This window comes from Bubalus bubalis, chromosome 12 (genome assembly GCF_019923935.1).
Source record: "Bubalus bubalis isolate 160015118507 breed Murrah chromosome 12, NDDB_SH_1, whole genome shotgun sequence".
NCBI lineage: Eukaryota > Metazoa > Chordata > Mammalia > Artiodactyla > Bovidae > Bubalus > Bubalus bubalis.
Genome location: NC_059168.1, coordinates 75,194,540 through 75,221,593, shown reverse-complemented (window position 1 = coordinate 75,221,593; position 27,054 = coordinate 75,194,540).

Here is a 27,054-nt window from a genome sequence, read left to right as displayed (position 1 = left end):
ATGAGCTCCTGGTCTTCTGGGAGTCCTCAAGGACAATCTCCCATGATTCCAGGCCCACTGGAAGGAGGGCCTCTCCTGCATGCTCCATCTTAATTAAGTTCCCCTTGACACAAGATGAGCTGCTGGGCTTTAAACAAGACCCCAGGCTAGCAGGAGAGAAACTGGCTGAGGTTCCAGTCCTCTTGGCTAGTGCCCCTTTACTTGGTGGGCAGAACCTCCCACCACCGAGGCCAAACTGAAGTGACACTGCCCAGCGGAGCGACCTCTTCCCAGGCAGACACTTAACAGGTGAGGGCAATAAACTTGGCTGGTTCCCTAGGACCATTACCCAGTTGGAGCTCTGCTTCCCTTTAGGCAGTCCTGTGGGAGCAGGAGGGGAGATGCACACCCAGGAGCCCCGCGGAGAGCCACCTTCTAACAAGTCGCTTTCCTCCTTGTTTTGAGAGTACCGCTGGCTCAAAGCCATGCCTTGCTGCGAGCTCTGCTTTCGGCATGTCGCTCCCCCACCTTTAATGTTCCCCTGATCCAATTTCCTTTGCGATAAATAAAGTATTTTCGCTGAATACAAACCTAGTCACTGCAAGGGATTTGGGTGGCACAGAAACTATGAAAGATTCCCTCTCTTCGTTAAAGCAGTCAGTCCTTAATCTCCCCACTTTCTTCTTTCCCACAGTCTGCCTTGATCACACGGAAGTAAAACCACAGCCTCCTCTCCTTCGGGAGGGTGCTCACTCCCAGGGGAACAGACACTAATAAACCCTAGCGCCAGCAAACCTCACAGGCGTCAGGCATCGCAAGCATTAAGAGCCAGCCCGGCTGCCCAGAGAAAAACAGGCGGGGTGGGTCAGGCAGCTTCCGGCTGGAGTCTGGTTTTCTGTGTGTCTCGGCAGCCCAGGCAGTCAGCTGGAAGATGTTCCATTGGGGAGCATGCTGGCCTGTAAAAGGGGCAGGAAGCAGACACCTCTAATGACCGGAATCTATCAGCGGGCCCTCGGCTCCCCGCACCTGCTCCAAGTGAAAGTCCTTGTGGCCCGGAGATGCTGCTGTGAGCATGCGCCACACTGGCCCCGCCCCCGGCACTCCTTACGCAAGCTCTCAGTACTGCCCGTCCGATTCCTGGGAGGGCGCTGCTGCCTCCGGAAGTCCTCCCCTGGCTCACAGACTGGCAGGGCCATCACTCAGTGCCAGGCTGATTCATACATGGATGCCACAGCTCTGAATGCAACATTCTTCAGAACAGCACTTGGAGTGTCCCATACACACCCCCTTCAGGGGACTGAGACCTACCTGTGTGCCCTTTCAGGACCATGTGGGGAGAGAAGAGGCAAAGAAAAGAAGAAAGTGAAGTCACTCAGTTGTGTCTGATTCTTTGCGATCCTGTGGCTGCTGCTGCTAAGTCGCCTCAGTCATGTCCGACTGTGTGCGACCCCACAGACGGCAGCACACCAGGCTCCCCCGTCCCCAGGATTCTCCAGGAAAGAACACTGGAGTGGGTTGCCATTTCCTTCTCCGTTGCAGGAAAGTGAAAAGTGAGAGTGAAGTCGCTCAGTCCTGTCTGACTCCTAGTGACCCCATGGACTGCAGCCTACCAGGCTCCTCCGTCCATGGGATTTTCCGGCAAGAGCACTGGAGTGGGTTGCCATTGCCTTCTCCGCAACCCCATGGACCGTAGCCTATAATCACTGTCCCATTCTGTGCAAATCCAAGCTTGGTTAATCAAGGTTGAATAGGAACTACCTGCACATTTTCTTTACAACAATTACATATGGAGAGGGTGTTTTCTTATTGGTTTGAATCAGTCAGCCCCACTAGTGAGTCCGAATGACACACCCAGTCCTGCTGAGAACAGTGGGCTGGGAATGAAGATGAAGACTGCCCTGCCCTCCAAGAGCTCCATCTAGCTGAGTCAACCCGAGACACACACCTGAAAAATGAGATGAAGTAAGAGCAATTTAAGGCCAAATGAGACTGTTAAAGAGAGGCAGAAAGTAAAATTACAAGATCTACTATTCTCAGAATGCACGCCCACTCTGTGCTTCAAAGATCTTTAATCTTCACAACAATTTACTGAAATAGGTATTATTATTAGCACCGGTTGGCAACGTGAAACTCATGCATAGAGAGGATAAGTGATCTTCCTGAGGTCACACAGCCAGTAAATGAAACAGAGGAAATTTAAGCTCCACTCTGTTAATTCCTAGAAGCCTGTAGTTTTACTCACCATGCAATCCCAGAGGACACAAGCCAGTGGAGAGAAGACTCTGAGGTGGAGCTCAGCTCAACATAAAGAAGATATTGCTACTAGCCCAGTGATGGGATAGGCTGTGATGAGTAAATGAACCCCTTGCCCACTGGAGGTTCATAGGCCAGAGGGTCCCCTGGCAAGTAAAAAAGAATCTGGGCCTCAAAGGAGATTGGATAAATACATTTCAGATGGGAGATGCTATAACTGTTAGGGAAATGGGATTTGGAAGGGCTAGGATTTAAGAGATAGAGAAGGTAATGGCAACCCACTCCAGTACTCTTGCCTGGAAAATCCCATGGACAGAGGAGCCTGGTAGGCTGCAGTCCATGGGGTCGCAAAGAGTTACTTCATCTCATTTTTCAGGTGTGTGTCTCGGGTTGACTCAACTAGATGGAGCTCTTGGAGGGCAGGGCAGTCTTCATCTCCATTCCCAGCCCATCATTCTCAGCAGGACTGGGTGTGCCATTCGGACTCACTAGTGGGGCTGACTGAGTCAAACCAATAAGAAAATACCCTCTCCATATGTAATTGTTGTAAAGAAAATGTGCAGGTAGTTCCTATTCAACCTTGATTAACCTGCAGTCCATGGGGTCTCGAAGACTCGGACACAACTGAGCGACTTCACTTTCACTTTTCACTTTCATGCATTAGAGAAGGAAATGGCAACCCACTCCAGTGTTCTTGCCTGGAGAATCCCAAGGACGGTGGAGCCTGGTGGGGTCGCACAGAGTTGGACATGACTGAGGTGACTTAGCAGCAGCAGCAGCAGGATTTAAGAGAAACATCAGGACGGTGGTAAAACTGTCAACCAAGATGCAGAGGTAGAGCTGGAGGGCTGTGAAGAAAAGGGAACCCTCTTATGCTGTTGATTGGAATGTAAATTGATACAGCCACTATGAAAAGATTATGGAGGCTCCTTAAAAAACTAAACATAGAACTACCATATGACCCAGCATCCCACTGCTGGGCATATACCCTGCCGCTGCTGCTGCTGCTAAGTCACTTCAGTCGTGTCCGACTCTGTGCGACCCCATAGATGGCAGCCCACCAGGCTCCTCCAGGCAAGAATACTGGAGTGGGTTGTCATTTCCTTCTCCAACGCATGAAAGTGAAAAGTGAAAGTGAAGTCACTCAGTCATGTCCGACTCTTAGCGACCCCATGGACTGCAGCCTACCAGTCTCCTCCGCCCATGGGATTTTCCAGACAAGAGTACTGGAGTGGGGTACCATTGCCTTCTCATGTACCCTGAGAAAACCATAATACAAAAAGACACATGTACCCCAGTGTTCACTGTAGCACTGTTTCCAGGCCACTGAAGCAACCTAGATGTCCACTGACAGATGAATAAATAAAGAAGATGTGGTACATATGTACAACTCTGTCATAAAAAAAGAATGAAATGGAATCATTTGCTGTGATTTGGATGAATCTAGAGTCTGTCATACAGAGTGAAGAAAGTCAGAGAAGAACAAACATCATATTTTAACATATATATGGAATCTAGAAATAGGCACCAATGGGCCTATTTACAGGGTAGGAATAATAGAGATACAGATGTAGGGAACAGACTTATGGAGCCAGTGAGGGAAGGAGAGGGTAGGACAAACTGAGAGAGTAGCATTGACATATATACACTATCGTGTGTAAAAGAGCTAGCTAGTGGGAATCTGCTGTATAGGGCAGGGAGCTCAGCTCTGTGCTCTGTGATGACCTAGATGGGTGGGATGGGGTGGATGGGAGGGAGGTTCAAGAGCTATATATATATATGTATATATATAGCTGATTCATGGTTTTGTACAGCAGAAATTAACAACATTGTAAAGCAATTATGCTGCAAGTTAAATAAATAAATGAAAAGGTGCTAAGGTAGGGATCACAGGTGTGTCTGGGGGTAGTAAGTGAAGCTGATTGGCTGAAGCAAAAACCTTCTGTTGGCCAAATCTCTCCTTGCCATGCAAGGCGCTAGGGTTGGGTTAAGAGGACCAATGACTAGAAGTGGTCAGGGAGATCTGAGGAGGTGGGAGAGCTGGGGGGAAATGAGTGTCATATTCTCAGTAGAGTCATGGCTGCTGCTGCTGCTGCAAAGTCACTTCAGTCGTGTCTGACTCTATGCGACCCCATAGACAGCAGCCCTCCAGGCTCCGCCGTCCCTGGGATTCTCCAGGCAAGAACACTGGAGTGAGTTGCCATTTCCTTCTCCAATGCAGGAAAGTGAAAAGTGAAAGTGAAGTCACTCAGTCGTGTCTGACTCTTCGCAACCCCACGGACTGCAGCCTACCAGGCTCCTCCGTCCATGGGATTTTCCAGGCAAGAGTACTGGAGTGGGGTGCCATCGCCTTCTCCAAGAGTCATGGCACAAAGACAGAAAACTCAGTTTCTGCCTTCAAGAGCCAGGAGCTGGCTATTTGCCTCCAGAGACAAGAGATCAAGCCACCATAGGATCAGTAACTGGAAGCAAGAGCCAAGCTGGGGGTCGTTGGAAATGCTCCTGGCTGTAGAGCCCAGACCTGGCTTTGATCCCTGGGTCGGGAAGATTCCCTGCAGAAGGGAATGGCAACCCACTTCAGTAATCTTGCCTGAGAAATTGCATGGAGAGAGGAGCCTGGAGGGCTACAGTCCATGGGGTCACCAAGAGTCAGACATGACTGAGCGACTGAGTATACACACAGTGCCCATGTCACAAGTGGCCGTCCTGCAGCCACATGGGTGAACGGTGCTGGGGGTTGGGGGCAAATGGTGTTGAGAGGGGTGGACCCTCTCCTACCCATTGGGGCTAGCTAGCCTCGCAGCCACAGGTGACCTACTCACCTGCAAAGGGCCCCCACCTGTGGTACTTCAGAGGCCTCGGGGGATGAATGGAAAATCAGCCCCTGAGACCAGAACAGCCCTTTCAGTCCAGAGCATGGTGACATGGCGCCTGGCCCAGAACGTCCATCTGGGCAGCAGCAAGGAAATTGCAGGTCTGAATCCGCTCCTGGCCATTTTCTAGAAATGGCTTCACTGGTTTCACTTGTTGTTTTTTATGTTTTTTTTAATTTAAAAAAAAGGAAGGAAAGGAAGGAATATGGCCAATTCTGAGGGCTAATTGCCTTTGCTCTCAACAAGAGCCCATGCTTTTTCCGGCAAACATGCTCTCCTGTTGCCGTGCCGCCAGGCCCACTCTCCATTTCCAATCAGCCCTGAAAATAGCCCTTGATAGAGATAATAGGAAGAACAAAGAGAAATTTAGAGTAGCAGAGAGAGGAAAGGAAAGTCCTACCTAACTGGCAGCCCTGAAGTTGTTTTCATAAAGAGCCCTTCAGTCAGTTCCTGGTTTGTCTCCAAACAGAGAGGTGTTCGATAAATCCCAAGAAAGAGACTTGGCCCCAGCCCAAGGGTTCTTTGACTTTTTTAGGTCATGGACTCTTTTGAGACTCTGGTAAAGCACAGACCCTCTCTCTCACCAGGAAAATGCACATCAACACATATGCCATATATTAATTCAGGGGCTCAGAGACTCCACTGGAAGCTCCAACCACAGACCCTATAGACCCTAATTAAGAACCTATGACATAGGCCATCTATATTTTAAAGATGTTCCTACTTATTTCCATCTTTCTCCCTCCATCCGTCTCTCTCTCTCTCTCTCTGCTTCTCTCTCTCTCTCCAAGTATGTGTCTGTTTATAAGGAAAAGGTTGAGCGACATTTCTTCAGGCACAGTCTAAGGGATTTTTAAAAATTCCTCCATTTGAAATTTGGAAGCCTTTGTGCAAATAAGTGCGTGTAGGGTCCAGAGTGGTGCAGGGTGGGGAGGCACGAGGGTGGTTCTCTGTGACCCAGTCTCAGCAAAGACATCACCGAGGAGGTCAACAGTCAGCCCTGGGACTCTCCCTTGCAGGCCTCAGCAAGGACAGGTGTATCACCTAAAAGGCTGATAATGACCACGGGCTCTGGAGGGGTTATGGGAGCCTGGAACCTCACACCTGGGGAGAATGGGCTATGCCAGGGCTTTCCAAACTTTACTTTGGATCCACATCACCTGGAGGCCTTGCTAAAATGCAGATTCTGAGTCAGCAAGCCTGGGATAGGACAGAGATCCTCATGTCTAACACATCAGGTAATGTTGATGCTGTTTTGAATAATGCAAATTTATACAATAACCGATTCCATGCTGGGCTTAGGAGCAGGGGCAGAAGAGGGGCTGAGGGATATGAAGGAACTAGAATATCAAAGAAAGAAGAACTCTTAGAAATATTATAGTTCAATCCTACTGTTTTACAGATGGGAACACTGAGGCCCAGAAAGACTTGTTCAAGACTGAACAGCTGGTTGACAGCAGAGCCAGAATGAAAGTACAGGACCGCTGATCTCCTGCCCATCTCCACCTTGTCCTGGGGTATAGTGAGAGCCAGGTAGGCTTCCTCTCTGGATTCCCAGGTCATCCTGGGCAGTCCTCTGCCTCAGGCCTGCCCTCCAGGAGACCCCTGCACAGCCTGGCATGGGCCCAGGCAAATGCAGGTGTTGGGAGGCATCTGTGATTGGTCCACGAGGGACAGACAGCAGCTTACCTGGGAGCAGCACTAAGTCAGGGCCGCTCCCAGCCCACTACAGCCTGTCAGCCTAATAGGCCTGCACGAGCGCCTGGGGGAAAGTAGTTGCAATCAGGCCGTGCTCTGTGGCCACAGACAAATGCAGGGTGAAGGCGGGAGAGCTGGCCTCTGCAGGAAGCCAGCCTGGCCCTGCTGCTCTCTCAAAGAGAGCTCACTCCTGGAGAAGGGGGAGATGAAAACCAGACTTTCCCACTGCCAGCACCAGGCCCCCTCTTCTATCCTTGTGTCCAAAAACACCATTAAAAAAGATACTGCAGGTCCACAGAGAGCCTGAGCTGCAGATGCGCAGAGCACTGGCAGTCCGTAGCCAATGTGGCTCAGCCTTGAACTCCTGGCCTCCAGTCTGTGGTCACAGACACTGAGTAAATCTGGCAGGTCCCTGCTGAAGAAAGAATCTCTTCCCACCCCTGCTGATCCCAGGTCACAAACATCCATTTAAAAGCATCACATGAGAGACTGTTGAGGCCACGCCATGCCCGAGAACATGGGGGAGCCATGCTGTCCGTAGAAACACACACAAACGGAGGCAGGTGTGCATCCCTAAGCAGGGACTCAAATTAATTCCATAGACAACTAAGCACCTACTGTGTGCTGCTCTGCACTCTTTGCAGGTTCAGGGCAGATGCAGCTGGCCTGAGTGGTCTCATCTCACATAAAATGAAACCACAACTTCACTGGTCCATTTTCTGCATCCAAAACCCATGGCAGGTATTTGGGGGTAATGCGGCTAAATGTAAAAGCAAGCGCCTTCAACAGCCTTTCAGAAAACATGCAAGAATCTTTTGAAACTCTTCAGTTTCCTCTGTCCCCCTGGAGACCATCCTCTCCACCTCCGGCTGCTCCCAACCATGGAAAGAAAAAGACAAAAGATATCAGCATCTAGGCCACACTTCACAGAATCAGACCTCCATGCCCCCTTCCCCAAGGTGCATGCAAGAGTGACGAGGTCCCCTCTGAGTCCTCAAGAAGCCTCAGTTCCCTCTGATGTTACTAGTACCTACTGCTTAGGATTGGTGTGAAAGCCACGAGATCATTCAGGTAACGTCCTCACCACAAGACTGGCAAACAGGAGGCTCTCAATAAATGGCAGCTATTATGGCTGGGATTCTGATGGAGGGAGTAGAAGGCAAATACAAGGACCCAAGAGCCACCATTGTTTCTAGACTCTGCCAGCCCCATATGGCCCACAGAGACAGGCTATATTGGTGAACCACCCACTGTAGGAGGCCTGGAGACAAGGTGAGAGTGATGCCGTTTGGCTGCAAAGGCTGCTGGTATGGATGGCGTGCTCTGGTTCATTAAGGCACAATAGAAATTACTTTGTCAATCATCCCTGAGGGAGGGGGTCTGGCAGAAGCTTAAGACTTCATTGGTGCTGCCACTGGAGCTTCGTCTTGTATAGACTATTTTTAGCATAAAAAATGTACACTCTGTTATACTGTCAAAACTGACAGATAAGCATTCTCATGGCACCCACAGACCATGCATTCAATTGGGAAAATGTTAAAAACTGTTAGATGAGCTTCTCCCAACCATGGCACAAAAGAGCTGCTACATATCACACACCATGGCCACTGATCTTCACGAGAGCTGCCTCTGCCCTCTACCCTCTGTCTTAGGTGTCCTGATCTCTGAACTCTGCAGCTGGGATTCAGACTTGATTCCATGGTGGGCACCTCTTAGCTGAAGACTCAGCCAGGAGAAACTGAATCCAGGGAGTCCACTGTGGCAAGCATTTGCAAAAAGTATACTACAATTAAGTCTCCTACATATGAACAAGTTCCATTCTGAGAGCATGTTTTTAAGTCCTATTTGTTTGTTAAGTCTAACAAATTTAGCCTAGGTATCCAATTAACACAATCGGCTATAACCCTCATGAACAGTATGAAAAGGCAAAAAGAACACTGAAAGATAAACTCCCCAGATCGGTAGGTGCCCAATATGCTACTGGAGATCAGTGAAGAAATAACGCCAGAAAGAATTTAGAGACTGAGCCAAAGAAAAAACAATACCCAGTTGTGGAGGTGACTGGTAATGGAAGTCAAGTCCAATGCTGTAAAGAGCAACATTGCATAGGAACCTGGAATGTTAGGTCAATGAATCAAGGCAAATTGGAAGTGATCAAACAGGAGATGGCAAGAGTGAACATCAACATTTTAGGAATCAGGGAACTAAAATGGACTGGAATAGGTGAATTTAACTCCAATGACCATTATATCTACTACTGTGGGCAAGAATCCTTTAGAAGAAATGGAGTAGCCATCATAGTCAACAAAAGAAATGCAGTACTTGGGTGCAATCTCAAAGATGACAGAATGATCTCTGTTCATTCGCAAGGCAAACCATTCAATATCACAGTAATCCAAGTCTATGCCCCAACCAGTAATGCTGAAGAAGCTGAAGTTGAACAGTTCTATGAAGACCTACAAGACCTTCTAGAACTAACACCCCCCCCAAAATTTCCTTTTCATTATAGGGGACTGGAATGCAAAGGTAGGAAGTCAAGAAATACCTGGAGTAATAGGCAAATTTGGCCTTGGAGTACACAATGAAACAGGGCAAAGGCTAATAGAGTTTTGCCAAAAGAACACACTGGTCATAGCAAACACCCTCTTCCAACAACACAAGAGAAGACTCTACACATGGACATCACCAGATGGTCAGTACCAAAATCAGATTGATTATATTCTTTGCAGCCAAAGATGGAGAAGCTCTGTACAGTCAACAAAAACAAGACTGGGAGCTGACTGTGGATCAGATCATGAACTCCTTATTACCAAATTCAGACTTAAATTGAAGAAAGTAGGGAAAACCACTAGACCATCCAGGTGTGACCTAAATCAAATCCCTTATGATTATACAGTGGAAGGGACAAAGAGATTCAAGGGATTAGATCTGATGGACAGAGTGCCTGAAGAACTATGGGCAGAGGTTCATGACATTGTACAGGAGGCAGGGATTAAGACCATCCCCAAGAAAAAGAAATGCAAAAACCAAAATGGTTGTCTGATGAGGCCTTACAAATAGCTGTGAAAAGAGAGAAGTGAAAGGCAAAGGAGAAAAGGAAAGATATACCCATTTGAATGCACAGTTCCAGAGACTAGCAAGGAGAGATAAGAAAGCCTTCCTCAGTAATCAATGGAAAGAAATAGAGGAAAACAATAGAATGGGAAATACTAGAGATGTCTTCAAGAAAATTAGAGATACCAAGGGAATATTTCATGCAAAGATGGGCACAATAAAGGACAGAAATGGTATGGACCTAACAGAAGCTGAAGATATTAAGAAGTGGCAAGAATACACAGAGGAACTGTACACAAAAGATCTTCATGACCCAGATAATCATGATGGTGTGATCACTCACCTAGAGCCAGGCATCCTGGAATGCGAAGTCAAGTGGGCCTTTGGAAGCATCACTATGAACAACACTAGTGGAGGTGATGGAATTCCAGTTGAGCTCTTTCAAATCTGAAAAGATGATGCTATGAAAGTGCTGCCCTCAATATGCCAGCAAATTTGGAAAACTCAGCAGTGGCCACAGGACTGGAAAATGTCAGTTTTCATTCCAATCCCAAAGAAAGGCAATGCCAAAGAATGCTCAAACTGCTGCACAATGCACTCATATCACACAATAGCAAAGTAATGCTCAGAATTTTCCAAGCCAGGCTTCAACAGTACGTGAACTGTGAACTTCCAAATGTTCAAGCTGGATTTAGAAAAGGCAGAGGAACCAGAGATCAAATTGCCAACATCCGTTGAATCATCAAAAAAGCAAGAGAGTTCCAGAAAAAAATCTACTGCTGTTTTATTGACTATGCCAAAGCCTTTCACTGTGTAGATCACAATTAACTATGGAAAATTCTTCAAGAGATGGGAATACCAGACCACCTGACTTGCCTCCTGAGAAATCTGTATGCAGGTCAGGAAGCAACAGTTAGAACTGGGCATGGAACAACAGACTGTTTCCAAATAGGGAAAGGAGTATACCAAGGCTATATACTGTCACCCTGTTTGTTTAACTTATATGCAGAGTACATCATGAGAAACGCTAGGCTAAATGAAGCACAAGCTGGAATCGAGATTGCCGGGAGAAATATCAATAACCTCAGATATGCAGACGACACCACCCTTATGGCAGAAAGTGAAGAAGAACTAAAGAGCCTCTTGATGAAAGTGAAAGAGGAGAGTGAATAAGTTGGCTTAAAGCCCAACATTCAGAAAACGAAGATAATGGCATCTGGTCCCATCACTTCATGGCAAATAGATGGGGAAACAGTGAAAACAGTAAGAGACTATTTTGGGGGGTTCCAAAATCACTGCAGATGGTGACTGCAGCCATGAAATTAAAAGACACTTGCTCCTTGGAAGAAAAGTTATGACCAACCTAGTTAGCATATTCAAAAGCAGAGACATTACTTTGCCAAATAAGTAATCGTCAAAGCTATTACTGTCTAGTCAAAGTGATGGTTTTTCCAGTAGTCATGTATGAAGGTGAGAGTTGGACTATAAAGAGAGCTGAGCACTGAAGAATTGATGCTTTTGAACTTTGCTGTTGGAGAAGACTCTAGAGAGTCTCTTGGATTGCAAGGAGATCCAACCAGTCCACCCTAAAGGAAATCAGTCCTGAATATTCATTGGAAGGACTGATGCTGAAGCTGAAATTCCAATATTTTGGCCACCTGATAGGAAGAACTGACTCATTTGAAAAAATCCTAATGCTGGGAAAGATTGAAGGCAGGAGGAGAAGGGGACGACAGGGGATGAGATGGTTGGATGGCATCACCGACTCAATAGACATGAGTTTGAGTAAACTCCAGGAGTTGGTGATGGACAGAGAGGCCTGGAATGCTGCAGTCCATGGGGTCACAAAGAGTAGGACATGACTGAGCAACTGAACTGATAATAGGTTTATAACACTTTTCACGCAAATAATACGGAAAAAGACAAACAAAAAATAAGAAAACATTTTTAATCTTATAGTACAGCACCTTGAACAGTACAATAGCTGGCATATAGTGGCACATTCGCATCTTTGAATGTTTCCAACTTGAAGGATCATACGCAAAGGACTTACTATTCAGGTAGGAGATGTATACTATAGGTAAGATGGGCAGGTGGTGGAACTCCGTAGTCCCTGGCAGCTTGGCCAATGACCTGTGATTTCCCGTCATCCATTCTCACAGCCCTGACCGCCCGCCCCCTCCACCCCACCCTGGCCTTGGTCTCACCCCATAGGAGCCACTGTACTGGGCAAGAAACTCAGTTCATCTATCAAACAAGAAGATCTGAATCAGCCCATTTCTCAGATCTTCTTGACGCAAAGGAATTCTTTGTTTGGTTAATTGTCTTGACATTTTCATTTTTGGTTCCTATCTTCCTCCACTCACTATGTTCCTGTGACAAATCCTGGCATTAATGCTGTATTTTGCCCAAAATGCTTTTTCCCTTCTCAGTATCCAGTAAGTTCTACTCACTCTCCAGAGATCTGCAGGAATGTTACTTCTACAGCCAGACTATCTCTGGCCACCCAGCTGAAGACAGTCCTTGTAGGATTCACATTCAGAGAACCCTGCACTTTTCCTGCAGGGATGGCTTATTTGTCTCCCTTGTTAGCTTGCAAGGTCCCTGAGAGTGGGGATATGCCTCTTCTCTTTGCTTCTGCTTACAGTACAAGGTCTGCCAGAGTCTAGCATAGAGATTCATTAAGCGATGATCACTGAGTCAAATGTATGAAGGAAGGATGGCTGGATGGATGAATGCATAATGAATACTTCAGATCAGATCAGATCAGATCAGTCGCTCAGTTGTGTCCGACTCTTTGCGACCCCATGAATCGCTGCACACCAGGCCTCCCTGTCCATCACCAACTCCCGGAGTTCGCTGAGACTCACGTACATCGAGTCAGGCCATCTCATCCTCTGTCGTCCCCTTCTCCTCCTGCCCCCAGTCCCTCCCAGAATACTTAAAGGGGCCCAAAGACGATCTGTAAGAGACATACGTTCGATCCCTGGCTCAGGAAGATCCCCTGGAGGAGGGAATGGCTACCCACTCCAGTATTCTTGCCTGGAGAATCCCATGGACAAAGGAGCCTGGCGGGCTACAGCCCATAGGGTCGCAAAGAGTCAGACAGGACTGAAGCGACTTAGCACCCATACAAGGATGATTTGGTTTTCCCTGATGACTCAGCAGTAGAGTCTATCTGCAATGCAGGAGACATAGGAGATGAAGGTTCAATCCCTGGGTCGGGAAGATCCCCTGGAGGAGGAAAGGGCAACCCACTCCAGTATTCTTGCCTGGAAAAACCCATGGGCAGAGGAACCTGTCCATAAGGTTGCAGAGTTGGACAGGACTGAGCAACTGAAGAGGAGCAAGTAAGGATGGTCTAGGCTGAAAGCCTCCAAAATTCTTCACATTCCTTAATCCATTCCTATCATCCTAAAAGAGAAAGAATCTTTTATCATTTAAAACAGGTGAAATGCATGCCTATTTGTGGGTGTGTGTTGGGGGGGGCAGGATGAATAAATGCAAACATCTGCCCTTTGGAATGACTTAAAAAGGGCCCAGAGAAGGGGAGGACCCCAAAATATCTTTTCAGACACTTAGGGGGTACAAGCCAATCCATGAGAGGCCACCTCAAGTCTTGACAACCTAATTCCTAGGATTTGCAGTCTGCTCCTGACAAATGACAAATGCTGAGGGCTGGGTGGGCCCAGCAGGAGCCTCTGTCTCCTGGGCTCCTGTCACATGTCAGGTGAGTGTCACAGAGGGGATCTTCCCTTGCTTTTCCTCCTCACTCCCGGTGAGGTGAGCCCCCAGCTCTCCCTAGCATGACCCTAACCAGATCCATGACTGGACATCCTCAGTCAAGGCTCCTCAGTGTTTTTCTTGGCCATGGATTATAGGAATAGTATTTTTGAACAAGAGGGCAGATTAAGAAAGGTACCATCACATCAGATAGTGAGAAGAATAAAGACTTGAGGAAAAACAGAGGAGAAATAGTGAGGGGCAGCGCTAGCTGCCTGCTGCAGACAGCTTTGGACCTGGGCCCATTTATTTGTTCATCTGCGTCACTCTGCCTCCCCAAAGGGACCAGGCACAGTGATAGGTACTGGCTCGGGGAGGAGGAGAGCTGTGTCGAGGATGCACAGAATAAGCAGGCCCAGACCTGGCTGACACTCTAAGGCAGGCTCTCATGTTACTGCAACCTCTGGTCAGCTGGTCTCACACTTGAAGCTGTCCAGCAAGTCTACTCTCAGGTCTGGCATCCCTGGAACAGTCTTCTCTCTTTGAGATGGGGAAATTGCTAAATAAGAGTGCAGTCAGGCATGCTGGCAAGTGGACCATCAAGGACTGGATTAGAAGGAAGAGAAGAAGCACCAGGCTACACCTGTACGAGAACAAAATAGGGAAGAGATGGGAGGCGGGGGGTGGGGGTGGGGGGCGAAGGTCCAGAAACCTTGACAGAAACTGCTCCTTGTAGAGCAAAGGATGTCAGAACTTGCTGGAACCCAGAGATCCATCCCCAGGGAAAGGAATGGAGGGGGATAAAACGCCCAGTCATCCCACGAGTCCCCAAGATGCAGAAAACCCTGACAGGAGAAGGTGAGGGGAGGCCAAGAGACAAAGCAGCAGAGAGAACAGAGGCAGAGAGCCAGAGAGAGTTCAACAAGCAAAAGCTGCCACGCAGGTCGTCATCAGGATGATTCTGGCCTCCTCGGAGTGGACGCAGCCTTGCCCCAGCCCTGGACAGTCACCAGTCTCCTCCTGTGAGGCGTTCACTACCAAGAGCTATAGAGGGCCCAGATTTCATCCTCTTGCAAACTCACAAGTTAACCACAGTTTTACAGATGTGGGTAGGAGACTCTGGGCCAGAAAGAAAACTCTTTATCCCTCACAGTCATTGAGCAGGCAGCATCAGTATCGCATTTGCATTGGTGCCTCTGGTCCACCCAAGGGGACAACGTGGGGTGGGGGGCGTCCAGGGAATGTGGCGCACACTGTGGGTTTGCTTCACACCTGATGGAATCTAAGCTTAGGAAACTTGAACCTTTTAAAATGGGCATAAACTTACCTGGGGGAGATATTATCTTTACTGGAGGTAAAAATACCTGCCATCTGCTCCTTACCCCAGGGGGAGACACTGTCTGCTTCTTCCAGTGCTGCCTGCTATATGAAAATCCCCTAAGACAGGATCTAGAACAAAGGCTGTCAGTGCCTCTGCTGACAAGACTTGCAGGAATGCAAGAAACTTCGCAGAGAATGGTCCCTCCACACTCACGAACTGCAGAGACGGAGAGCCCTACCCTCCCAGGATAGCTCTCATCTCGTCCCTAGAGACAGCAGAGGCTGGAGCAGGCAGGAATGACTCAGGAAGGGGAAGTCCTTGAGCCTGGTCTTGAGGGATGGCCTGAGCCCATTCTCTGGGGTGGCTTGTCCTGGAGAATGCCTCCTCCAGATTTCACTCTAAAACATGGATCTGCCAGGGTCCAGAGAAGGGAACCATGGGTGAGCAAATAGCATTTCCCCTGTCCTCCTCCAGAGCAAGACATGTTCTGCATGCTCAGTTGCTTCAGTCGTGTCTGACTTTTGCAATCCCGTGAACTGTAGCCTACCCGACTCCTCTGTCCATGGGATTCTCCAAGCAAGAATACTGGAGTGGGTTGTTATGCGCTTCTCCAGGGGATCTTCCCAACTCAGGGATCGAAACCATGTCTCCTGTGTCTCCTGCATTGGCAGACAGATTCTTTACCACTAGCGCCACCTGGGAAGCCCAAGAGATGCTCTAGTTTTTCTTAACTTTTTAATTTTATATTGGTATATAGCTGATAAACAATGTTGTGATAGTTTCAGATAGATAGCAAAGGGACTCAGCCATACATATACACGTATCCATTCTCTCCCAGACTCTCCTCCCATCCAGGCTGCCACATGACATTGAGTCTGTTCCCTGTGTTACACAGTAGACCCTTGCTGGTTATCCATTTTAAATACAGCAGTGTGTACATGTCCATCCCAAACTCCCTAACTATCCCTTCCCCCATCCTCCCTCACCCCTTGGCAACCATAGAATTGCCTAGAATCTGAATCACATTCGAGGCCATTCTCTCGCCACTGAATGAACACCCCTTACAGCTCTCAATCTCCTTCCACTCTGTCTGTGGCATACGGCACTCCACCCCCGAGTAACAGCGTCTCCAGAGTTCTCCAAATACGGCCCGGAGGCTCCTGCTCTCCAGGTTCACCCACAGAATCAGAAAGAGGGGGAAGGGGGCCTGCAAATGTGCCTTTCTTTTCACCACAGGCAAGTGGTGAGAAGTTTAGAACTGGGTCACCTGGCTTATCTTCTGCCCTCACTGAGATTAATTCACAAATGTCGCATTCAGAAGGCAGGCCAGCTGCCATTTCAGTGCCTCTTTGGATCATTTCGCCTTTTCCTTACGGGGCCCACCCAGCAGCCGGGACCGTCACAGTCACTCTTCTGAATTATAAATAAGTCACAGCTCACCGCACCACCTGCTCTTTCTCCCCGAATTTGGAGCAGGGGTGCACAGCCACGGCACAGGATCCCCGTCTGACCTGCCTGCTCCTAGGAGCTCCCTCGAGGTTTCCACAAGCCCCTAATCTTCTGTCCCTCACCCCAGGATCTCTTAAACAAATGTTATATGATCAATTATTTCATTGGCCTATTTAATTGATTTATATGCACTTTTAAAAGCTTTACACTGCAGAGGGAAACACATCTATCATAATCCTTGATTGAACTGGAAAAAGGAGAAGGGAGAGAGGGAATTAAAACTTATTGAGCGCTTATTATGTGCCAGGTAATACACAAGCTACTTTGCATACATTACTGAGTTAATCCTCAGAACTGCCTTGTGAAGTATCTTTTTTTTTTCCCCTACTCAGTAGATGAGGAGACTGAGACCTGCAGAGGTGAAAGGACCTGCCCGTAGTTACAGAGCATCAGCTGGAAGAAGCAGGATTCAACTGCAGTTCTGATTCCAAGCCAATATCTACCTCAGGACTTAAATATCAAATGTTTCTGTAAAAAGTTATGAATAAGAAATTTCACCCATTATCGTAGCATTGTTTCATTGAGGAAATCCAGTTGGCATTGCTTCCCTGAACTACATCTTTTACTAGAACTGAAGGTGCCCAAGTGCACCATTCCACACCAGTGAGGGGAGGGGAGGCAGGAGGAAGGGCCGGCTCAGGGATATGGTAGGGTATTTACAAAGCCTGAGGGCTTTCTCTCTAAACATGAACACATTATAGAAAAGTCTTCAACTATTTCGACTCAATGCCATTGTGAAAGGGTAGAGAGAACATTCGTTCACCCAATAAGGGTTTATAGACAGTAAGTCACTGTGTGTAGGCACAGGGGAACAGCAAAGAACCAGCCACTCACGGGCCCTCATTCTAGAAGCTAAAGTGAAAGTGAAGTCGCTCAGTCGTGTCCGCCTCTTCGCAACCCCATGGACTGCAGCCTGCACCAGGCTCCTCCGTCCATGGGATTTTCCAGGCAAGAATACTGGGGTGGGCTGCCATTTCATTCTCCAGGCAATCTTCCTGACCCAGGGATCAAACCTAGGTCTCCCACATTGTAGGCAGACACTTTACCATCTGAGCCACCAGGGAAGACTCTAGAAGCTAAAGTGGTGCTCAAAGCCTGAAACAGCCAGTTAGGCACTGCCCTGAGCTGGCAGAACAGACGCAAGTGCTGGTGTCTGGACAGGGTCCAGGGGAAGGGACAGCCGACCTGAGACCTGAGTGATAAGAGGAGAAGCCCTTTACCTTCCCTTCATGACACAGGTGAGCATCGTCAGTCCAATCACATGGAGCCCCAAAACCAAAGTAAGGCTTGGTCTACTAGTCTGGGTTCTCCAGAGAAGCCGGACCAATAGGATGAGATGATACATAGACAGACAGACAGATAGATAGGATATATATAGAGAGAGAGAGGTTAGAAGGAATTATAAGGAATTGCTTAGTGACATTATAGAGGCTGACAAGGCCCAAGAACTACAAATTTACAAGCTGGAGATCCAGGGGAAAGCAAGAGTAAAGTTCCGTTTCAAGTTCAAAGGCCCAAGAAGCAGAAGAGCCAATGGTGTAAATTCCAGTCTGAGTCCAAAGGCAAGAGAAGGCCCATGTCCCAATTCAAAGGCAGTCAGGAAGAAAAGCATTCCTTCTTATTCATGGAGGTCAGCCTTTTTGTATTCAGACCTTCAAGTGATTGGATGGGGCCCACGCACATCAGGGAGGGCAATCTGCTTTACTCAGTCTATCAGCTCAAATGTTAATCTCATCCAAAACCCCTTCACATACCCAGAACACATCCAGAATATGGTCTGACTGAATATCTAAGCACCCCGTTGTCCATCGAGTTGACACATAAAATTAAACATCACACTTGGGAAAGTATTTACCCCTTTACTAAGTAGAATCAAACTGCTGAGTTTTTTGACTTCTGCATCTATTTTGTAGTTTTTCTGTCTCTTATTACCAGACTGTCACTGCTGATACCCACGGCCCCGGCCCATAGGACCTCTCCTCACTTCTAGTTCACTCTGGGTTTGAAAACAAGAGGGCTGCTCTAGCTGGAATTTAAGAACTTGAATGAATACACAGACTTGGAGGTAAAATGCTTGAGATGTAGAGCAAATATTTTGTGACATCTCTTTTATCTTCTCAAAGGGAACTTTTTTCACAGTCTATTCTGATTCTTAACGCTGTGATCTAGATAAGGCAAGTTACCAGATAATATGAAGACTTTCTGTATGAGGATTGAAATAATAATAGAGGGCAAGTCATAGATAGCAATGTTTTGACAACTTCAGGGGGCAATTTGGTATTCAGGAATCACAAAACACAACAAATGTGAAAACAGGCAGCTAAACAGAACTGATCCTCCCAGCTTTTTTTGGTCTCTTTAAATTATCCCAGGAAGAATAATTTCTTCCAAAGCCAACAGAATAAATCTTCACCATGACTTCTCAGGCAATAAGCTAGTCAAGTCCTAACCAAAGAGTTTCTGGAAACAATGGGTTTTTACTCTTAAAAATAATCAGACTATTCAATACTTAACACACACACAAGAAGTAGCAACCATTCAGCTTGGCACCATTTTATCAAGTGTGAGTGTCAAATTTTTTATAGCTTCAAATTAACAACAAGGAACTGTAATTTTTGTGTTTGTTTGTTTAAAAGACCAGCGGAGATTTTTCTTTTTGCTTGTTTAAGCTTCATTTAATTCAAGCTCCAATCTGCCCCTCTTTGATTGCATTTCCAAATCCTAAATAAAAGTGATAACTCTTTCTGCCAATTGTAACAAACTGCTGGTGCCAGTTATTGCTTTATGGGGAAAAAAAAAAAAAAGGCAAAAGCAAAAAAAAAGAAAAAAAAAATCTCTTAATACTTAGCTGACAGCTTTATCCAAAAGGGGGGAGAAAACCCTGGCCTTTCAAAGCCACCGATATATTTGTAACAACCTCTTTACTGAGTTCATGTATCTTCTTTATTGTTCTTCATAAACAGGCTATTGGATCTCTCTAGCTTGCAATGTGAAAAATGAAAGAATTTCCTCCGATCCATGCCTCTCTCATCTCATAATTGTTTTGTTCTGAGAGGTAGGGGAGACCTGTATAAATGTCTCTGCTATTTTATTTGTCCTCTCCAAGCCCATTCATGCTTTTCTCCAGGGCTTTTGACTCCTGCTCTGTTTCTGCCTGAACCTCCATCTGCTTACTGTTCTCTGCATCAAACCCCACTAAAGTGTTTGAGATTTCATTTCAGAGGGTGATGTAAGAGAGATAAGAGTCAAAGGCATTTGAAAAGCCACTTTCCAGTGTATCTGTGCTGGGTAGGTTGGAGAGGGAGGCACAGCTCACCTGACATCACAGAGAACATCCTGGCTCAGGTCTGCAGCATCCACTTCTCTTCTCTGTTCTTTCCGGAGGGCCCTGCGGCTGTGCCTTCTGCTCCTGCTGCTGCAGCTTCAGAGGCTTCTCCATCTCTCTGAGCTCCAGCCTCACCACCGTCCCCCTGAAACTGAGGTCCGCCCACGACAAGAACAGCCCTTGTCAGGAACAGGCAGGTCTGACAGCCTGTGGAGTGGCTTGTTGGGGAAAAGGCAAAATTTGTCAATGTGGTACATTGTCCTATAAATGTAGGAGATGCCCACTCCAGGAAGAGGTTGTGGAAAGGAGTCTGGAGTGGGTGGAAGCTGTTCGCTAAACTTTGATTCCTTAATGATACACATCAGAGTCAGCATCTCAGACTTGAGTACTGGAGCAGTCCTATGTAAAGGAGAGAAAAAACAAAACAAAACATAAATACTCATTAGTCAGGCTTGGCTGTGATGCTGCTGTGTAACAAATAATCCTCAAATCTCAGTGGTTTATAACACATTTCTTTCTTTTCACTCTTGGATCCATAGGTTAGCTAGACTTGGCTGGGCTTGGATTAGGCGTGCTCCATGTATGTCTCCATCATGGAACTGTGAATTACACAGGATATATGGATCTCATGGTGCAGGCAGGAGCAGCAGAGGGAAAACCCAAACATTCAAGCCTGGGCACACCCCCACTTCTGTACACTGGTTACACGGCCACACTGGAAGTGAATGAGGCAAATAAACAAATATACACTATACCAAGGAGGAAGAGAAAGGGATACTGAGTGATGATTTGTTCAACAACAATCCTCTCACCACAGATACACACACACACACACACACAGGGTCAGAGAGAACTTCTCTCCAGGGAGGCAATAAATCCTGCAGAACAGAAGTTGCTTGCTCTTCCTATCTACCCCTGGCTATTAGGAGCAGCTCAACAAAGATATTTTTGGATGTGGGACTGAAAGTAACTTTAAATGCCACTTAGTCCTACATCTTCACCAAGAGAAGTTTTTAGTAACAGCTCCCATGATGGGAGGCCACATCCTTCAAAGAAACCCATTCCAAGCACACAAAATGAGCCTGTACAGTACGGCAATGCCTCAGATGTTAGTGGCCAGCTCAGGGTATCACCTAAGCCTTTCCTTTTCCGAGTGAAAAGCCCTGAGTGTCTTTCCCTCAAAGCCCATGGTTTGCAGTCAGTCTCCTCCAGGCAAGTGCTCTTTGTTATGCATTTCTTATATTGAGAACCCAGCTCAGAACTCCAGAACCACAACATTTGTGTTAGCAGAGTGGGGTGATCCTTTTCCCCTTCCCAGAGAGGGACCACTCAGGTTGAGCTTAAAATCATCTCAAGTCAAGACACTCTTACAAGTGTTGCTAAACCACTCGTTGGTCAACTGCATATGGAGTGCTCGTGACACAACCTGCTTCTGCAAGGTGCTGGGGACACAATGGTCAACAAAGTTGGCACACATGGTCCTGACTCTCATGGAGGCTATTTGGACAGAGAGAGAAGAAATAAGTAAAGAGACAAAAAAAATTAGAAAATGGAAGAGACAGTGGGAAGAAGGAAGAGGGAAAGCTGAGTGAGATAGAGTGGCAGGGGAAGGCCCCTCCAAAAAAGTGAATCCTGAAGCCCAGGAAGAGGGCCAACAGGAAGAGGGCAAAGAGGACCCCTGGAAGCTGCCTGGGCAGGAGCCAGCCCTTGGGGATGAAGGATGGAGATGCGAAGGCAGCTGAAGGCAGGCTATGTGGCAGGGCCTGGTGAACAGGGGAGAGGCACAAAGAACAGGCAGAGGGTCAGCAGGTCTGTTTGGCCGTGAAGGCAGTAGGGTTAATTCTGAGAGATTGATGCTTTAAGCAGCAAAGGGCATGATGCGACATGGATCTTGAATGAGGTCCCTGGCATTCTGAGTGTGTGCATCTGAGTGTATATATCTGTGCGCGTGGATCCGTGCAGTCCTTGCTGGAAAGAGGGCCCAGCTGGAGAACTTGATGCCATCCCAACTGAGTTTCTCTTTGTAAATATGTGTCCCATGATCCAGACTGTTGGTCAATAGCCAGCTTTTTCTGGCAGCTCTGTGCCTCCAACATGGGTCAGGCCAAGAGGAAATGTGACTCAGGTGAGCAGCAGAGACCCTCAGGCACATCACCTGAGATAGAAAAAGTACAAAACTCTGACAGAAGAACTTTAAAGCAGAACCTTCAGCAGCCATGATTTTCAGGAACAAATGGTTCACTTCTTCCTAAACAGCCAGCCCAATATCGAGGAACATATCCTGGGTGATGAGCAACAGGGGTACAAACCACACCCTCAGGAAACAGAAATGCAAAGCACTATCCTAACCAGATGAGCCGGAGCCCACCTGCAGTTACCAGACACCCCTGGAGTCTTGTCCAACAGGGAGGTGGAGGGCTCTGTGCTGTGTTTCTGCCAGACTCGCCAACGTGTGCATGTGACCCCCACTTGGTGGGCTGGTGCTCTGCCCACTGGGGTAGCCCTGCTTCCACCTTCTCCACCAGCCATCAGCATGGGCCACCACACAGGTCTGGACCACAGGGACAGGACGGGAGGAGACCAGAGGACCAGTGAGGAAGTAGGGGCCCTTTGAGCAGAGCCGGTGTAAGGACACTTGAGAATTTGACCTATGGGGATAAAGGCGTAGCTGTCAGCACAGATGAGACAGGCAGAGGAAGTGCAAGTTACAAAAGCCCACATGCAGGAGGCTTCTTATATATGCAGGAGATACCTGCTGATCTGCTAGGAGGCCAGGAAGACCTGGCAAGGCTCACCTGACCAAAAAAATATAGATAGATAGATATAGATATCAATAGATATAGATTATACAGATAGATAGAGATACTGATACAGGTGTACTTTCCCCCGAAAGCACCTATTTTTTCAGTGAGTGACCTTCCCCAAGGAGAAAGGTACTCTGGAAAAGAGGGCAATGATGAGACCCACACCTGGGGGTGGGCACAGCTTTTGTGGAGAACAGAGTTCAGTTCAGTTCAGTTCAGTCACTTTGTCATGTCCAACTCTTTGCAACCCCATGGACTGCAGCACACCAGGCTTCCCTGTCCATCACCAACTCCCAGAGCTTACTCAAACTCATGTCCATCGAGTTGGTGGTACCATCCAACAATCTAATCCTCTGTATCCCCTTCTCCTCCTGCCTTCAATCTTTCCCAGCATCAGGGTCTTTTCCAATGAGTCAGTACTTTCCATCAGGTGGCAAAAGTATTGGAGTTTCAGCTTCAGCATCAGTCCTTCCAATGAATATCCAGGGTTGATTTCCATTAGGATTGACTGGTTTGATCTCCTTGAAGTCCAAGGGATTCTCAAGAGTTTTCTCCAGCATCACAGAGGTAAAGAGAGGACCAAAGGATGCTCTGTCTTATCCCTTGCTTTTCTCTGCCTCTTCCCTCACCCAGCCTCAGGAAGATTCTGCCTTCATCCTGTCATGTCCTTCTTCCTTACTTCAGCCTCCTGATCTTGCCTGAGTAATACAAAGACTTCAAGGGTCAAACCCAAGTGATCAAGAAGGATGTATTTCAAACTTGTTATCCTCATTACACTTTTCAGAGAGAAAACAGGTTTTAAATCGATATGTATGGTATAATCCTATCTTTAAAAATATATTCTGCTCAGTTCAGTTCAGTAGCTCAGTTGTGTACGACTCTTTGTGACCCCATGAACCGCAGCATGCCAGGCCTCCCTGTCCATCACCAATTCCCAGAGTCCACCCACACCCATGTCTATTGAGTCGGTGATGCCATCCAACCATCTCATCCTTTGTCGTCCCCTTCTCCTCCTGCCCTCAATCTTTCCCAGCATCAGGGTCTTTTCAAATGAGTCAGCTCTTCACATCAGGTGGCCAAAGTATTGGAGTTTCAGCTTCAACATCAGTCCTTCCAATGAATACCCAGGACTGATCTCCTTTAGAATGGACTGGTTGGATCTCCTTGCAGTCCAAGGGACTCTCAAGAGTCTTCTCCAGCACCACAGTTCAAAAGCACCAATTCTTATACACTCAGCTTTCTTTATAGTCCAATTCTCACATCCATACATGACCACTGGAAAAACCATAGCCTTGACTAGATGGACCTTTGTTGAAAGTGATGTCTCTGCTTTTTAATATGCTGTCTAGGTTGGTCATAACTTTCCTTCCAAGGAGTAAGCATCTTTTAATTTCATGGCTGCAATCACCATCTGCAGTGATTTTGGAGCCCAGAAAAATAAAGTCAGCCACTGTTTCCATTGTTTCCCCATCTATTTGCCATGAAGTGATGGGACCAGATGCCATGATCTTAGTTTTCTGAATGCTGAGCTTTAAGCCAACTTTTTCACTCTCCTTTTTCACTTTCATCAAGAGGCTCTTTAGTTCTTCTTCACTTTCTGCCATAAGGGTGGTGTCATCTGCATATCTGAGGTTATTGATATTTCTCCCAGCAATCTCTATTCCAACTTGCGCTTCTTCCAGCCCAGCGGTCCTCATAATGTACTCTGCATAGAAGTTAAATAAGCAGGGTGACAATATACAGCCTTGAAATACTCCTTTTCCTATTTGGAACCAGTCTGTTGTTCCACGTCCAGTTATAACTGTTGCTTCCTGACTTGCATACAGGTTTCTCAGGAGGCAGATCAGGTGGTCTGGTATTCCCATCTCTTTCAGAATTTTCCAGTTTATTGTGATCTACACAGTGAAAGGCTTTGGTATAGTCAATAAAGCAGAAGTAGATGTTTTCCTAGAACTCTCTTGTTTTTTCCAGCAGATGTTGGCAATATGATCTCTGGTTCCTCTGCCTTTTCTATATTATTTATTACTAAAATGGGCAGAGCATTTCTATGTGCTTATATAGAGAGGGGGAGAAAAGTCTGAGAGAAAACAGAGGATTTTTAGGGCAGTGAAACTCTGTATGGCACTATAAGAGTGGGTGTGTGTCATTACGTTGTTGTTTAGTCACTAAGTCATGTCTGATGCTTTGTGACCCCATGGACTGTAGCCTGCCAGGCTCCTCTGACCATGGGATTTCCCAGGCAAGAATACTAGAGTGTCTCTTCTCCAGAGGATCTTCCCCACCCAAGGATTGAACCTGAGTCTCCTGCATGGCAGGTGGATTCTTTACCACTGAGTCACCAGGAAAGCCCAGCATGTCATTATGCATGTTTCCAAATCCATAGAGTGTACACCAGAAGTGAACCCTGATGTAAACCATGGGCTTTGAGTCATAATGATGCATCAGTATAGGTTCATCAACAGTAACACCTGTCCCCTCAGGAAGGTTGATCATGGGGGAGGCTGTGCATGTGGCGGGGAGGGGGGCACAGAATATGTGGGAGCTCTCTGTACCTTCCTCTCCATTTAAGAGTGAACCGAAAATCACATTAGCTTTTTTCTTTAAAAGTATAATCTTTTATATGGAATCTAGAAAAATGTTACTGATGGACCTATTTGCAGGGCAGGAATAGAGAATGGAAATGTGGACTTGGTGGGTAAGGAGAGAGTAGGATGAATGGAGAGAATAGCATTGCTATACACACACCACCATGTATAGCTAGTGGGGAGACACTGTATAGTTCAGGGAGCCCAGCTCCATGCTTTGTGATGACCTAGATGGGTGAGATGGGGGACGGGCAGCCAGAGGCACACTCCTGAGGAAGGGAATATGTGTGTGTGTGTGAAAGTCACTCAGTTGTGTCCAACTCTTTGTGACACCATGGACTATACAATCCATGGAATCCTCTAGGCCAGAATACTGGAGTGGGTAGCTGTTCCCTTCTCCAGGGGATCTTCCCAACCCAGGGATCGAACCCAGGTTCCCCACATTACAGGCAGATTCTTTATCAGCTAAGCCACCAGAGAAGCCCCAGATATATAGCTGATTTACTTTGCTATACAACAGAAACTAACACAACATTGTAAAGCAATTATACTCCAATAAAAAATAAAAATTGCCTTATGTATTTAAAAAATATATATACATAATTTTTATATTTGTAGAAACTTAGCAGATACTTATCAGACAGATCACAGTCTTCTGAGTTTATTCACTCTCTTGGATATTTACAGGGACCTCCTATGAGAGTCACTTTACCAAAACTGAGCATTAGAATGTAATTAATTTAATATAAGTGATTTTCTTTCTTCATTCTCTCTGTTTTGCTTATCTCCATTTTCTCATTTTTTAAGTCAATATGTAGTGATAATGAAAGTGAAAGTGTCAGTCACTCCATTGTATCCGACTCTTTGCGACCCCACGGGCTGTAGCCCGCCAGGCTCCTCTGTCCATAGAATTCTCTAGGCAAGAGTACCGGAGTGGGTTGCCATTTCCTCCTCCAGGCGATTTTCCCAACCCAGGGATCAAACCCGGGTCTCCTAACATTGCAGGCAGAGTCTTTACCATCTGAGCCACCAGGGAAGCCCCATAGTGATAATGAACCAAAGCAAAAGAGCTTCAGAGCGGTTCTCCTCCACCCTCTGCTCCTGCTTCCTTCTCCAGCTCTCATAGCCCAGGCCAGGCACCTGGTGGAGAGGCCTCAGACTTCTGCTATAGTGTTTGAATGGGAAGTCCCTGCTCCGCTCTTGGCCCTAGAATCCCCTTGGAGCTCAGAGGAAGCCCCACTCAGCCTCCCCAGCCCCCTCCAGGAACACCAAGGGCTAGGATTTGGGTGGCCGTGCAGAGCCCTGTCATCTCACCACGGTAATATGGTTCTCAGTTCATGCAGCACTGGAGAGGCAACAAAGGAGATAAATGGAATTTCTGCTCAGTGAGTTGATGATAATAATAAATAAGGCCTTTTCTCCAAAGGCTTGAAATCTGTTGGCTCATTGCAATGCACAAAATTATTCATTTAAAAAATCCTCCCCACAGACTTGAAGTAGGTGGGGGATTAGTAATCATTAACCCCATTTTGCAGATGGAGAAATCAGGACCCAGCAGGAGCCGGAGCTCATAACCACCAGCAGAGCAGGTGTCCTGCCTCCCCGGCCAGCACCCTATGTGGAGAGGGGGCGATCGCAGCCTCTATCTGGCACTGGAACCCAGGCCCAGAAAGTGATCCTTGCATCCCCAAGAGTCCAGGCTGCGTTCTGCACCTCGTCCTCTAAAGGCATCCCTCCTCGGACCCAGAGTTCCCGGAGGACCCAAAAACCATCTCTTCCTATCTCTCTGTCCTCCCAAGACTGAATAGACCAAGGGTAGAGTCAACACGCCCCTTCTGCCACCCTGACATTGACTGTGCTCAGGACCGGGCCCCCAAAGGCTCTCGATGCTTGGTGATGGATGCTGCACGGATCGGCTGAACAGTGGCAG